Raw genomic sequence first — 15,688 nt, forward strand, 5'->3', positions numbered from 1 at the left:
TACAGCTGTTCCTCCTCACATCTGTGAATTATGCATGATATTGCAAGAGGACTTTTAAAATATGAGCAATTTGGAGCAAAAATGACAGAAAAGAGAAGTGCAAAGGAACAAGGTGAGTGAGTATTGAAAGGCAGAAGTGGTATATTGGTAGGCCTGGAAATCAACTGTGAGTAATTTAAGTTGATTAAATGTAGCATAGAAAATGTACAAGAAAAGGTTGAGGGGATCAAATTAACAGGCAAAAGAAACAATTTTCTCAACAGTAATATTTTTGCCAGATCAACGTGAAAGCAGTCCATAAGAGATTGAGAAAATGAGTCTATTTTCTCATTCCTTTGTCATGTGACCAAGGAATAAAATAATTCCTTGGTCACATGACTAGATCTAAGGTGAAAATTAGAACTTTATCTCCATATAAGGAGGCAGTCATTCTCAGGAAATAACATTTAATTTGAACAAGAAAGAGGAGATCAGAGGCATGAACCAAGAGATAAGAACTTGTCTCACTTATTCGTAAACTATGGGGCCCAACTGTCGAACAAGAATCAGTATCGAGGCTGCAGAGAACAAAGTTGTATTTGGGGTCTTAATAATTGCAATCCTGGAGAGACAGATTCAGGTAAAACCCAAAGATGTTTTGTAGAAGAGAAAGAGTCAGGGACTTATAAAGATAAAAGGTACAAGGTTGTTAAAGCTGTCTGGCAGGCATTATGATTGACTCTGACGCAGGAAAGGAAATATTTGTCCTTAAGGGATTCTCTGTCACAAGTTATTTTAAGGTAAGGGTCCGATAAGTATCTTGAGTTTCTGGAACGTGGGCAGATGCTCTGGATGCCTGTGTCAAAGCAATAGGTAGTCAAAGTTCAGATTCCATCTCGGCTGAGATGTGCCTAAGTCACACTTCCTCAGTGGCTTCCTCAGAGGCTCCATTTGAGAGAGCTCTCCCTACCAATAATGACTCCATTTCTATTTTCCTTTCACACAACTTACCTTCACTCCTCAGATTTGTTGGGAACTGATAAGCATATTCTCACCATAGTACTTGTTGTCGCTCACTTGCATTAGAGTGTACCGTATCCAACATCAATAACTGATAATATTGAGTTTTGTTGTATTTTTCTCAAATTCAGAGTTATTTATTTTAAAGCATCAGTAAGCAAACTATGGCCTACAGGTCAAATCTATTCTTGGGCTAAGAATGGTTACTGCATTTTGAAAAGGTTGTAAGAAAAGAAAAAAGGAAAAAAAGGAAGAATATGTGTTCGAGACCTATGTAGGTCATAAAGACAAAAATATTTATTACCTGGAGGGCTTAAATTTAAGGGGATAAAGTTGATATGCACACTCATTATATATATATGAATATAATAATATATTATGAATAACAACTGAACATAATAAATGTATATACTGAATGCGAAGGTTTATATAGACACAGTTAATTATAAGAGAACAATTTTGTCTTACACATTGTAGAATTTCACACCCTAAAGGGTGGATTTCTAGATAAGAGAAAGAGAAGATATATATTTACCAGTTTATAGTTCATTGAGGACAAGAAGGAAGAGGATTGAGGCAAGTTCACTTCATTTTTGCAATTACAACATTACAGAGGAAAATGAAGTAAAAAATGTGAAACAGAAGCCTGATTGTGGAAGATGCATGAAGGGAATGAATAAGGCAATGAAAGGGTATAAACTGCTTTGAGAGCTCTGATACCAGGAGGAAAGTGGAAAGTGGTAATGTATGTCCCTGCAGGTATTTGTAGATTGTCTTACACTCTGAGATTTCTCTGCTGCTGCCCCTCCCCTAAACAAGTGTCAGAGAGGATTGGAGCTCTAGCTTCACAGCGCTTGCTGACTTTTCAAGAGAAACATTGCACAGATAGACCCACAGACATACTTAAATAGATATCCACAGCTCTGTTGGATGTGTAGTATTTAGCTTCTTCAGTCTGTGTGTGAAACACTTCTAACATGCTTCCCCTACTCCAATGGCCACAGGGCCACCAGTTTTCAACCTGTTTTCTCTGTCCTGTTAAACACACCTCTTTTTCTAGCAGCTGAATGGGAAGGAAGACCCCCCACCCTTCAGTTGTTATCTTCCTCGAAACTGTTCATTCTAAACGAATTCTCACATTTCCCTTCTGAATCTATCTACCATCTCCCTCTATGTCTAAACTCCTCCTGATAGCCAAATTTATTGAGCGCTTAAATGTATACCAATTACCGTTTGTCAGTGGCGTTTAACCCTCACACATATTATCCACATTACACAGGTAAATATTGAGACTTAGAGAAAGTAAGAAACTTGCCAAAAGTTGCACACTTAACAAGTGACATGTCTAGGATTCAGGCACAAAAAGCTTGAGCCCAGAGGCCATGCTCTTAATCGTGAAGTTAAGCCCTCTGGGACAAAGTTAACACCTGTTCAAGGGAAATGGAGGGTCCATACCAGCTCCTTTATTTATACCAGCCGCCAGAGGGGAAAGTTTAACAGAAAAGTGTTCCCATTTAATTTTTCTATTTCTTTAACCATTGAATTAAACAATAACACATCCTTCTTAAATGTAATCTCTCTTTGATTCAAGCTTTCTGATTATTTCAGAAACTTCAGTGAATAGTTTATATCTTCATAAATTTTTTCTTTAATTTCAGAACTTTGTGAGAAGGAAAATATTTTCTTTTAAGTGATTAGATAATTTTATAATATTCTATGCTAAAAAGTATACTTATAGATATAGTATAGTATATATAAAATTCTATGTATTTAATGTATACTTTCGTTAAAGCATTATAAAATAACAACTGAATTGTACTCAAATAAATACATCATTATTCCTCAACATTGACTTGATGTGCACTATAGTTCATATTTTTTTCTGATTAGTTCAGAATTATCAAATTAGAGAATTATCATTTTGAGACTGGTTTTTACTAACTCTAACTTCCATGTTCCTAATGAATAAACTAAGCTTTATTTATCCTTAATATTTTCTGACCTCTTCACTAACTGAAACCTCGATTGTTTCAAATGATTCCCTTACCACCTCCACCACAAATTTAGCTTTCTCTTTCTCTCGTATAAGAAGAGCCAGCCTGCTTCTTACATTTATGCCACTTTCTGATTATTATTCTATAATCTCTGTATTCCCCTAATTTTAACACTGTTAGGAAGTAAAGTTGGCCCTCTCTATATTCAAACCACTCCTGTAAGCTCTGAAGAGCTTTTAAGAAATATAAGCTCTTAATGCTAAGATCGCTATTGTGTTAACAAATACTTTTGTATAAACTCAAACTCCCCAGCTGTATGAAACATCACTTTATTTATCTTTTGGTTTTAAAAAAATTTATTGCAGTCAAGACATCTATCTTTTATGATGATGCATTTTGAATACATAGTTGGGTTAAACCTTATTACTTTGGTCTAATAAACAGAGAGATGAAAATTGAGCTGCTGGATGAAGCCCTAAAACTCTGACATTTGTGTCACTTGCCTCAGCCACCTGGTTGCCTACAAAGAGATCCTGACCTTTGTCACAAAAGCATTGCTGTGGGGATTAAATAACGAATAGCTGCAAGTGATTTTGAAGGGCAACTTGGGATGACTTTTGGGTGTTAGTTTACCCTGGGTGCCCCAAAGAACAATCCAGTGCACTTGTACTGTGGCGTCAGACTTGACTCCTGGCAGGTAACCAATATGCTTTATTTTGATTATAGTAGGAGGCCAGGATTAAAAAGAAAATACTCACTTAAGGATGAAATTATATTCAGTCCAAATAATGGATGAACTTACAATTCTGGACTTTTCTTATTGTTCTCTTTCAAAGTGAAAAAGAGTTAGAGAAAGCCAAAAGATGTTCATTATTTTTTTTAATTTTTATTTTACAAATGCCCAAGTAAAAGATTATTTTCTTGAGCTAGGGTTTTGTTATATTTTTTTCTTTAAAATGTGAAGAGCAAGTGCTTTATTAAATTAATTGAAAAGGCTGATGCAGTTTTTCAGTGTAGACTCCATAAGGTTTTGTCAGCAGATTGGGTATGAGTTATTGTATATGCAAAATGATATGGACAACTAATTATTTGAATGGTAAATATTAATCAAATAATGAAACCTCTTTAAAATATACATCTTAAAATTTAAATAAATTTATTCACACCAGTATTCTTTTTATCTTCAATTGTAAGAGAAATTTGTTAACAGTGATTTATCCATTTTGTTGGAATATATTTGCCATACTTATTCTTGAAATAGGTTTCCATTATTCACAAGTAAAGATAATCCTGTCCATTCCCCAGTGCCCCCCCCATCCCCAGCCCAGGTTCTCATTATCTCACACCTGGACTATTGTCTATTTCTCACCAATCTCCCCTTCCAATTCTTCCTAGACAACATATCCACTCTGTCTTTTATCATCCCATTTATGTGACCTCTCCCATTTTCTAGAGGATAGAGTTCAAAGCCCATATTCTTGCCGTGAAACCATTCTACATGCTCCCTTTCTTTATCCTCCTAATTTTATCTTTCCTTTATTTTTCTACATAAAGCTTTTACTCCAGCCAAATGACTTATTAATTAGTCCTCTTGTCCATTAATTCAATAACTATCTGCTTATTATCCACTCTGTGTAAGATCGTGTATCTTGTGTCTGTGATGATTCTGAAGGATGCAAGGCAGCAGCTCTCTGACCTGCTCAGCTATGAACATGCTCTCTCCAGTCAGGAGTTATTCACCTGCTCCTTTCCTAGTTTCACGTGAAGACTTCCCTGGAACATTCTAGTCTTAATAATCAGGCCTCTTCTACATATATAAAGAGTGCATCACTATATCAGTACATTTGCTCTATCAGTTAATCCACAGAAAGACAGGAGCTTATGTTTATTTCTAGCCTATGAAGGCCCTTTACAGTATCCTTCATATAATACAATCTTAATAATTATTTACTGAGAGGAAACATAAGGAAGTAAAAGAGAATATGTTTTAAGTCGGACACAAGTGTGGATCCTGTTTGTGCTCCTGTCTAGCTGTGCTTAGGCAATTTTATTTAATTCTTCTGAGTAATTTTTCCTCATTTTGTAATGGGCATGATATCTACACCATAGGGAGCTCTGAATTCTAAATATTTAATCACCTTTTCTCTTGATGATGAAGAGGAACTAAAATTAGAACTTGTGAATTTATTCTTTGGATAATCATTTTTTCCAAGAAAAGATTACAAAAGAATCATAATCCATTCCTGCCACAATCAAACATGAATTGTCTTTCTGGTTTATGTATATGTTTAATATTTACCTATGTGTGATTGCATTATGGCTGATTTTCTTTGAACTGAGGTTATTGTCTCCTTTAAGAAGGTCTGGTTTTAATATTTGTCCATAAATAGAAGAAACAAATTTCTACTTGCAAGTGTCATTAAACATAGTTTTCAAGAGACTGAAGATTTGTCTGTTTTAATCATAATTGCCTAGTAACAAACTTCATAGCAGAATATTAATGAGTTCAGATAATATCTAACTTTTTCAATGGCTCCATTTGTGGTGTAGACAGCTAACGTCACTCAGGAAGAAGTGGGTCTACTTATCTGGATTGTGGAGCAGCATTTCCACGGCATATGCCATAGCCCAGTCCTCCAGGTTTTAGAAACCATAGGTCTTGACACCTTGCAGCTCTCAGCAAAGGAAACTGTCACCATAGGAAATTAAAGTGCCAACCCCTCAACCAGAGAGAACCGTCATGGTGGTTAGTTCTGCAAGCCACCTAGCTATTTCCTGAGCTTTTATAAGGAATGGTACCTTGAGACCACAAACATGGTAGACGCTTAGCATCCTTCTCTAGGGCCTGAAGCATCACAGTGTCTGAGGGTTGTGCGAGCAACTTGGGGACTTGTAAAAGGTTCTCAAAAATGCAGAAGATATAGATGCCTATGAGAGAAATCATTAGCAAATTCACTATTTTTCTCACCTCAGAAGGGGAACCAACTTGGACAATTATGAAAAACAAAAGAATAACATTCTAGATTTGGGTAAGATACAAATTAAGCAGTTGATCGAGTGCAGTCATTATTTGCTTTCTTCTTTTTTTTTGTTTTTAACAAGGTCTTTAAAAAAATTGTGGCAAGATGTATATAACATAAAGTTGGCACATGGTTGTGCAAGTCACCACTATCCATCTCCAGATTTCTTTTCAGCGTCCCGTCTTGTACCCGGTCAACAATATTTCTCCCTTCTTCCCTCCTGATTCCAACCTCTGCAAACCACTCTCCTTCCTTCTGCTCTATGAATTTGACAGCTCTAGGTACCTCATGTATTGGCTTTCTTTTCTTCACCTTTCACTCCTAAACATATACATTTTTCAGTGTGTTGTCTTTGGGAATGTGGACTTAATTACAAACCATTTGCTAGGAAGTGCTGCAGTGCAGTGAGAACTCCTATGCTGGTGGTTTGATCTGTGCTGGTGGTTGATCAGCCCAGCTTGCTACTGCCTCTGCAGAGGGGGGCTTGGTGGGCCGGCCTCGTGAGCGGCTCCTCAGATATATTTTGAGAGACTGTTATGTGACCCTGCTGAGGCAACCTTTGGACCACAGATGCCCATGCAAAAACTTTTACCATTAGAGTGTAATGGAAAGCAGATTTTAACATTCAGGGAAAATGTGATTTCAGAAATATTAAAGATCTTTATGTGGAAAAGGCATCTTTTTAACTGAGTCCCCACAGGAAACACATTTCCCCTTGGGTGTTATGTAACATAAGCATGGTTCGGGCTTTGAGATAGCGTTCAGGCAATTTAATGGGGGACAAGCAACAAACTCAAGCTATCCAGACTTGAACTTGAAAGAAGTACAGATGGAAAAAATATAAAATGATCAAAATTTATACAAGATTGCTCTGATCAGGAAATCAGTTCATCAAAAGCAATGGTTTGCAGAGTATTTATAAGTCCATAATTTGAAATATTCCTTTCTCCATAAGCTGCCTTTTAATACTTCATTAAATGATAAATGCAAGGCAGGATACTATACATAATAAATTCCTACAACTGACTAATCCTTTCATAATTATTTGTGTGTATAGAGAATAATGTACTGCTCTGCAGAGAATACCAGGTTTCAATTTACTTAAATGACTTTATTAACATAAAAATTGGAATAATATGTATTCATTTGTCTTTGGACCACCTCTTGGTTTATTATCTCTAGCAATAATAATCATAATATTGTATATACTACTCATAATTAAATTTTTTCTTTTCATTTATAAAATGCTGAAGATTTTGCACACTCATTTCTAAATATACAGATATCAAGGCTAAGGTACTACAAAGTCATTAAAACTGAATTTTTATGCATTGATCTAGCAGGAAGCAGTTCCCCCCGATGTCAGTGAAAGAAAATTACTGATTTTTTCTCTGTGACCCTTCCCAGAGAAATAAACTGGCATTTATATATTGTAAACAGCCAAACAGCATCTTTTAAATATAAAACTTTACAGTCAAGTGCCAGTAGTTAGATCTGATATGAATTTTCTGATGAGCATTATGGTATAATGTGTAAAATGCCAGGAAAACAAAGACTTATAGGAAGAGAATTCCTGAAGGGAAACCAAGCTCCAAACCTGTCAGTCAAAACCTCAGGCACATTTCTATCCCTATATCCAGCCAGTGGTATTGCTACTGAGCGAGAAAGAATATAAAATCTGAATAACTGCACGGCACACCATTGACCTTTGTTATGACCTCTGGCTTTGCATGTAAACAATGTCTTCACAGGGGAGAAATCATCAGTTTGGAGGCAGAGAATTTGAAGAAACATCTTTGCCAAACATTTGCCTATGCCTATTTCCCATCATTCCTCATATATCCTGAACAGTTTTAGAGTTATAAGTATCAGTTAACTGCTATAGTACCTGCTTTGTACGTCATGTCCACTCTAAAATAAAAAGCGTTCGTAATTTTTTTAGTCTTTATCCTTATCTTTCTCTTTTTTTTGAATTTAATTTTGACTGTAATGATCGTGCCTAAAAATATCGATATTTTCATGAAATATTGAAGAAATCCATGTCTTTCTCACAGACAGGCTAACATTGCAGTTCCTGTTGGTGAGAAATTTGGGGTCCTATTTATGACAACCAAGCAGGGTTTGCACCTATCTGTCGCTTATCTTTCCAGCTGCAATGATTTTCTCATGGTTGCAAGCACAACAATGTATTGTTTTTAACATCTTTATTGGAGTATAATTGCTTTACAATGCTGTGTTAATTTCTGCTTTATAACAAAGTGAAGCAGCTATACATATACATATATCCGCATATCTCCTCCCTCTTGCATCTCCCTCCCACACTCCCTATCCCACCCTGTAGGTAGACAAAAAGCACCGAACTGAAATATATCCCTATGCTATGAGGCTGTTTCCCACTAGCTATCTATTTTACATTTGGTAGTGTATATATGTCCATGCCACTCTCTCACTTCATCCCAGCTTACCCTTCCCCCTCCCCATGTCCTCAAGTCCATTCTCTACATCTGCGACTTTATTCCTGTCCTGCCCCTAAGTTCGTCAAAACCATTTTTTTTTTTAGATTCCATATATATGTGTTAGCACACGCTATTTGTTATTCTCTTTCTGACTTGCTTCACTCTGTATGACACACTCTAGGTCCATCCACCTCACTACAAATAACTCAATTTCATTTCTTTTTATGGCCCAGTAATATTCCATTGTATACATGTGCCACATCTTCTTTATCCATTCATCTGTTGATGGACACTTAGGTTGCTTCCATGTCCTGGCTACTGTAAATAGAGCTGCAATGAACATTGTGGTACATGACTCTTTTTGAATTATGGTTTTCTCAGGGTATATGCTCAGTAGTGGGATTGCTGGGTCATATGGTAGTACTATTTTTAGTTTTTTGAAGGACCCTCCATACTGTTCTCCATAGTGGCTATATCAATTTACACTCCCACCAGCAGTGCAAGAAGGTTTCCTTTTCTCCACACCCTCTCCAGCATTTACTGTTTGTAGATTTTTTGATGATGGCCATTCTGACCTGTGTGAAGTGATACCTCATTGCAGTTTTGATTTGCATTTCTCTAATGATTAGTGATGTTGAGTATCCTTTCATGTATTTGTTGTCAATCTGTATATCTTCTTTGGATAATGTCTCTGTAGGTCTTCTGCCCATTTTTTGATTGGGTTGTTTGTTTTTTTGATACTGAGCTGCATGAGCTGCTTGTAAATTTTGGAGATTAATCCTTTGTTTGTTGCTTCGTTTTCAAATATTTTCTCCCATCCTGAGCGTTGGCTTTTCGTCTTGTTTATGGTTTCCTTTGCTGTGCATAAGCTTTAAAGTTTCATTAGGTCCCATTTGTTTATTTTTGTTTTTATTTCCATTTCTCTAAGAGGTGGGTCAAAAAGGATCTTGCTGTGATTTATGTCATTGATTGTTCTGCCTATGTTTTCCTATAAGAGTTGTATAGTGTCTGGCCTTACAGTTAAGTGTTTAATCCCTTTTGAGTTTATTATGGTGTATGGCGTTAGGTATTGTTCTAATTTCATTCTTTTACATGTAGCTGTCCAGTTTTCCCAGCACCACTTATTGAAGAGGCTATCTTTTCTCCATTGTATATTCTCACCTCCTTTATCAAAGATAAGGTGACCATATGTACATGGGTTTATGTCTGAGCTTTCTATGCTGTTCCATTGATCAATATTTCCATTTTTGTGCCAGTACCATACTGTCTTTATTACTCTAGCTTTGTAGCATAGTCTGAAGTCAGCCAGCCTGATTCCTCCAGCTTTGTTTCCCTTTCTCAAAATTGCTTTGGCTATTCGGGGTCTCTTGTGTTTCTATACAAATTATGAATTTTTTTGTTCTAATTCTGTGAAAATGCCATTGGTAGTTTGATGGGGATTTCATTGAATCTGTAGATTGCTTGAGGTAGTAGAGTCATTTTCACAATGTTGATTCTTCCAATCCAAGAACATGGTATATCTCTCCATCTGCATGTATCATCTTTAATTTCTTTCAGCAGTGTCTTCTAGTTTTCTGCATACAGGTCTTTTGTATCCCTAGGTAGGTTTATTCCTAGGTATTTTATTCTTTTTGTTGCAAGGGTAAATGGGAGTGTTTCCTTAATTTCTCTTTCAGATCTTTCATCATTAGGTTATAGGAATGACAGAGAGTTCTGTGCGTTAATTTTGTATCCTGCAACTTTACCAAATTAATTGATTAGCTCTAGTAGTTTTCTGGTAGCATCTTTAGGAATCTCTTTGTATAGTATCATGTCATCTGCAAACAGTGACAGTTTTACTTCTGCTTTTCTGATTTGATTTCCTTTTATTTCTTTTTCTTCTCTGATTGCTGTGGCTAAAATTCCAAAACTAAGTTGAATAATAGTGGTGAGAGTGGGCAATTTTGTCTTGTGTCTGATCTTAATAGATATGGTTTCAATTTTTCACCGTTGAGAATGATGTTGCATATGGGTTTGTCATATATGGTCTTTATTATGTTGAGGCAATTTCCCTCTATATCTACTTCCTGGAGGGTTTTTTTGTTTTTTAATTTTTACATCTTTATTGGAGTATAATTGCTTTACAATGGTTTCTTAGTTTCTGCTTTATGACAAAGTGAATCAGTTATACATACACATATGTTCCCATATCTCCTCCCTCTTGTGTTTCCCTCCCTCCCACCCTCCCTATCCCACTCATCCAGGTGGTCCCAAAACACCAAGCTGATGTACATGTGCTATGCGGCTGCTTCCCACTAGCTATCTATTTTACATTTGGCAGTGTATATATATCCATGCCACTCTCTCACTTTGTCACAGCTTACCCTTCCCCCTCCCCAATATCCTCACGTCCATTGTCTAGTAGGTCTGTGACTTTATACCTGTCTTACCACTAGGTTCTTCATGACATTTTTTTCCCCTTAAATTCCATATATATGTGTTAGCATATGGTATTTGTCTTTGTTTTTCTGACTTACTTCACTCTCTTTAACAGACTCTAGGTCCATCCACCTCACTACAAATAACTCAATTTCGTTTCTTTTTATGGCTGAGTAATATTCCATTGTATGTATGTGCCACATCTTCTTTATCCATTCATCTGTTGATGGACACTTAGGTTGTTTCCATGTCCTGGCTACTGTAGATAGAGCTGCAATGAACATTTTGGTGCATGACTCTTTCTGAATTATGGTTTTCTCAGGGTATATGCCCAGTAGTGGGATTGCTGGGTCATATGATAGTACTATTTTTAGTTTTTTAAGGACCCTCCATACTGTTCTCCATAGTGGCTGTACCAATTCACATTCCCAACAGCAGTGCATGAGTGTTCTCTTTTCTCCACACCCTCTCCAGCATTTATTGTTTCTAGATTTTTTGATGATGGCATTCTGACTGGTGTGAGATGATATCTCATTGTAGTTTTTATTTGCATTTCTCTAATTATTAATGTTGTTGAGCATTCTTTCATGTGTTTGTTGGCACTCTGTATATCTTCTTTGGATAAATGTCTATTTAGGTCTTCTGCCCATTTTTGGATTGGGTTGTTTGATTTTGTTATTGAGCTGCATAAGCTGCTTGTCAATTTTGGAGATTAATCCTTTGTCAGTTGCTTCATTTGCAAATATTTTCTCCCATTCTGAGGGTTGTCTTTTGGTCTTGTTTATGGTTTCCTTTGCTGTACAACAGGTTTAAAGTTTCATTAGTTCCCACTTGTTTATTTTTGTTTTTATTTCCATTTCTCTAGGATGTAGGTCAAAAATGATCTTGCTGTGATTTATGTCATAGAGTGTTCTGCCTATGTTTTCCTCTGAGAGTTTGATAGTTTCTGGCATTATGTTTAGGTCTTTAATCCATTTTGAGTTTATTTTTGTGCATCATGTTAGGGAGTGCTCTAATCTCATACTTTTACATGTACCTGTCCAGTTTTCCCAGCACCACTTATTGAAGAGGCTGTCCTTTCTCCATTGTACATTCCTGCCTCCTTTATCAAAGATAAGGTGAACCTATGGGCGTGGGTTTGTCTCTGGGCTTTCTATCCTGTTCCATTGATCTATCTTTCTGGTTTTGTGCCAGTACCATACTGTCTTGATTACTCTAGCTTTGTAGTATAGTCTGAAGTCAGCCAGCCTGATTACTCCAGCTCCATTTTTCGTTCTCAAGATTGCTTTCGCTATTTGGGGTCTTTTATGTTTCCATACAAATTGTGAAATTTTTACTTCTAGTTCTGTGAAAAATTCCAGTGGTAGTTTGATAGGCATTGAATTGAATCTGTAGATTGCTTTAGGTAGTAGAGTCATTTTCATAATGTTGATTCTTCCAATCCAAGAACATGGTATATCTCTCCATCTATTTGTATCGTCTTTAGTTTCTTTCATCAGTGTCTTATAATTTTCTGCATACAGGTCTTTTGTCTCCTTAGGTAGGTTTATTGCTAGATATTTTATTCTTTTTGTTGCAGTGGTAAATGGGAGTGTTTTCTTGATTTCACTTTCAGATTTTTCATAATTAGTGTGTAGAAATGCCAGAAATTTCTGTGCATTATTTTTTTATCCTGCTGCTTTACCAAATTCATTGATTAGCTCTAGTAGTTTTCTGGTAGTATCTTTAGGATTCTCTTTGTAGAGTATCATGTCATCTGCAAACAGTGACAGCTTTACTTCTTCTTTTCCGATTTGGATTCCTGGAGGGTTTTTTTTATCATAACTTGGTGTTGAATTTTGTCAAAACCTTTTTCTGCATCTATCCAGATGAACATATAGTTTTTCTCCTTCAATTTGTTAATATGGTTTATCACATTGTTTGATTTGCATATATTGTAGAATCCTTGAATTCCTGGGATAAACCCTACTTGATCATGTTGTATGATCCTTTTAATGTGCTGTTGGATTCTGATTGCTAGTATTTTGTTGATGAGTTTTGCATCTATATTCATCAGTGATATTGGCCTGTAGTTTTCTTTTTTAGTGACATCTTTGTCTGATTTTGGTATCAGGGTGATGGTGGCCTCATAGAATGAGTTTGGGAATGGTCCGCCCTCTGCTCTATTTTGGAAGAGTTTGAGAAGGATAGGTGTTAGCTCTTCTCTAAATGTTTGATAGAATTCTCCTGTGAAGCCATCTGGTCCTGGGCTTTTGTTAGAAGTACTTAATTTCCATTTTTCGCTCTATGCTTTTTATATTCTATACTGCCCTCTGAAATATTCTTTCTCTCGTCTCTTCAGTGACAATCCTAGCAATATTTATAGCTGAACTCCTCTCTGAAGCTTTCTTTAATGATTTCAGACAAGTTTAATAGCACTTAATAGATTTAACACTACTTTTGCTCTTGTTCTAGATTGTGTGCTTGCATGTACAAATACATAAATTACTTTTTAAATCAAATATAAATTGTTTGGGACCAAAGTATATGTCTTCTTTTAAACCCTGTAGTTCTTTTAATACTAACTTTCATTGTAAGAGTATGAGGAGTCTTATCTCACTAAAAGCCATCCTTCTTTTAAATTATAAGGAGATGTGGTATATATACAGTGGAATATTAGCCATAAAAAAGAGTGAAATAATGTCATTTGCAGCAACACAGATGGACCTAGATATTATCATACTAAGTGAAGCAAGTCAGACAAAGAGAAATATTATATGATATAGCTTATATGTGGAATCTAAAAAAATGCTACAAATGAACTCATTTACAAAACAGAAATAGACTCACAGACATAAAACCAATTTATGGTTACCAAAGGAAAATGGGAGAGTTGGAATAAATTAGAAGTTTGGGATTAACAGGTACACATTACTGTATATAAAATAGATAAACAACAAGGACCTACTGTATAGCACAGGGAACCATCCTCAATATCTTGTAATAACCTATAATGGAAAAGAATATATGTATAAATATTTATCACTGAATCACTTTGCTGTATACCTGGAACTAACACAACATGGCAAATCAGCTTCAATAAAAATTTTGAAAAATAAAAAAATTAAGTACTGAGTACCAAAAAAATAAATAAATAAAACATAAGATGTCTTTCTAAAATGAGAAGTAGTCTGTTCATATTGATTCGAACCTGAAATCCTTGCTAGCTGTGATAGGACCCTCTTTGATCTTACCTGTTCCTTCCTTCCAACTTAATCCCAAACCTACAATTGCTATTGTGCTCTTGTGGCCAGGAATTGGGTGTCTTACAGCACACACCAGTGCATATGTTTATAGGTTCATCATCTGCCTGTCCTGTCAGTCCTTCTCATTCACCTATTAATTCTTTTTTTTTTTTTTTGCAGTACGCGGGCCTCTCACTGTTGTGGCCTCTCCCATTGCGGAGCACAGGCTCCGGACGCACAGACTCAGTGGTCAAGGATCACGGGCCTAGCCACTCCGTGACATGTGGGATCTTCCCAGACCGGCGCAGGAACCCGTGTCCCCTGCATCGGCAAGCGAACTCTCAACCACTGCGCCACCAGGGAAGCCCACACCTATTAATTTTCAATCGCCTTTTAAGATTCAGGTCAAGCAACACTTCCTCATGGAAGCCTTGCCCCTGGAGACACATGCACTCTGCTATGAGTAACATCTGTCCTCTGATAGTGCCTGAGCTTCCTTCCCCTCTGTCTGGGCCAGCTTCATATTACACAGTATTCTAAACTACTGTCAACGTCTCTTCTTTTCCCTGGGGCACTGTAAACTCTTCAAGGAAAAAGGGCTTTTATCTGTCCCTGAATTCCTTGCATGTGACAGAGGACCATCACATGGTAAGCAGGTAACAAATCACACGAGAAGTGAAGTTACAAGGATGCTGAATGCCTACTTCTCAAATACATTGTGGCTTACTGCCTGGGGCTGAACTTCAGTTACATCTTTAAGTAGGTTAATAATTATGACCCATAAAATAAGTGAATGTGTTTGTAGAACTGTAAAGTGCTATCCAGCACTGGTTAATTTTTAGTATGCGTGAAACTTTATCAAGGAGCACTGAATTTTAAATTGATTTTATTATGAATATGTACATTGTTAGGCCAAGTAGTGATGAAACTCACTGTTTTTTGCCTTGTCAGACTGTTTCCTTGCCTCAGGTGATCACAGGCTTAGGCAAACCCAGACCGTATTTAGCTGTTGGCTTTCTGTTTCCCTTAACACAAGAGGTGAATGCTAACCCTTTTTCCAGCTAGCTTCATGTGGAACAGTTCTCGCTTCAGTCCCCTGCCACCTGCCAGCTCTGGGCTCTCAGGATGCTCCTGGGAGAATCATAGGAATGCGGATGAACCCCTGAAAGAGACCTGATGGTGCAGAGAAGGCATCCGACAGAGGATCATGAAACAGAGAGCAAAGAAGTGGGGTTGAAAAGAGGGAGGTATACGCGGAGATTGTTTTTCATCTCAAAATGTGCCATTGTACTCTACATTCTCCTTGAAACATTTCAAGGGCTCCATTTGCATATATTAGATGCTTACTTCTTTTCACATCATGTTCTCCATTCCTACTGAATTACGTGTCAATCTATGAACTTTCTCCTTTGTACGTCTGTCACCTTAGAACATTAACAATTGCAAGTAGAGGTTTTCCATAGTGTGTTTTCCTCTTGGTGCAACTTCTTTTGAATCTATCCTGTGTATACAGAAAGATCTCAAGCGTGTGGACCAGTCAGAATGAAGCCAAGCCCGCACTGGTGGAAGGCTGCATT

The sequence above is a fragment of the Monodon monoceros genome, unplaced genomic scaffold (genome assembly GCF_005190385.1).
Source record: "Monodon monoceros isolate NGI ecotype Baffin Bay Population unplaced genomic scaffold, NGI_Narwhal_1 Super_Scaffold_14, whole genome shotgun sequence".
NCBI classification, from domain to species: Eukaryota; Metazoa; Chordata; class Mammalia; order Artiodactyla; family Monodontidae; genus Monodon; species Monodon monoceros.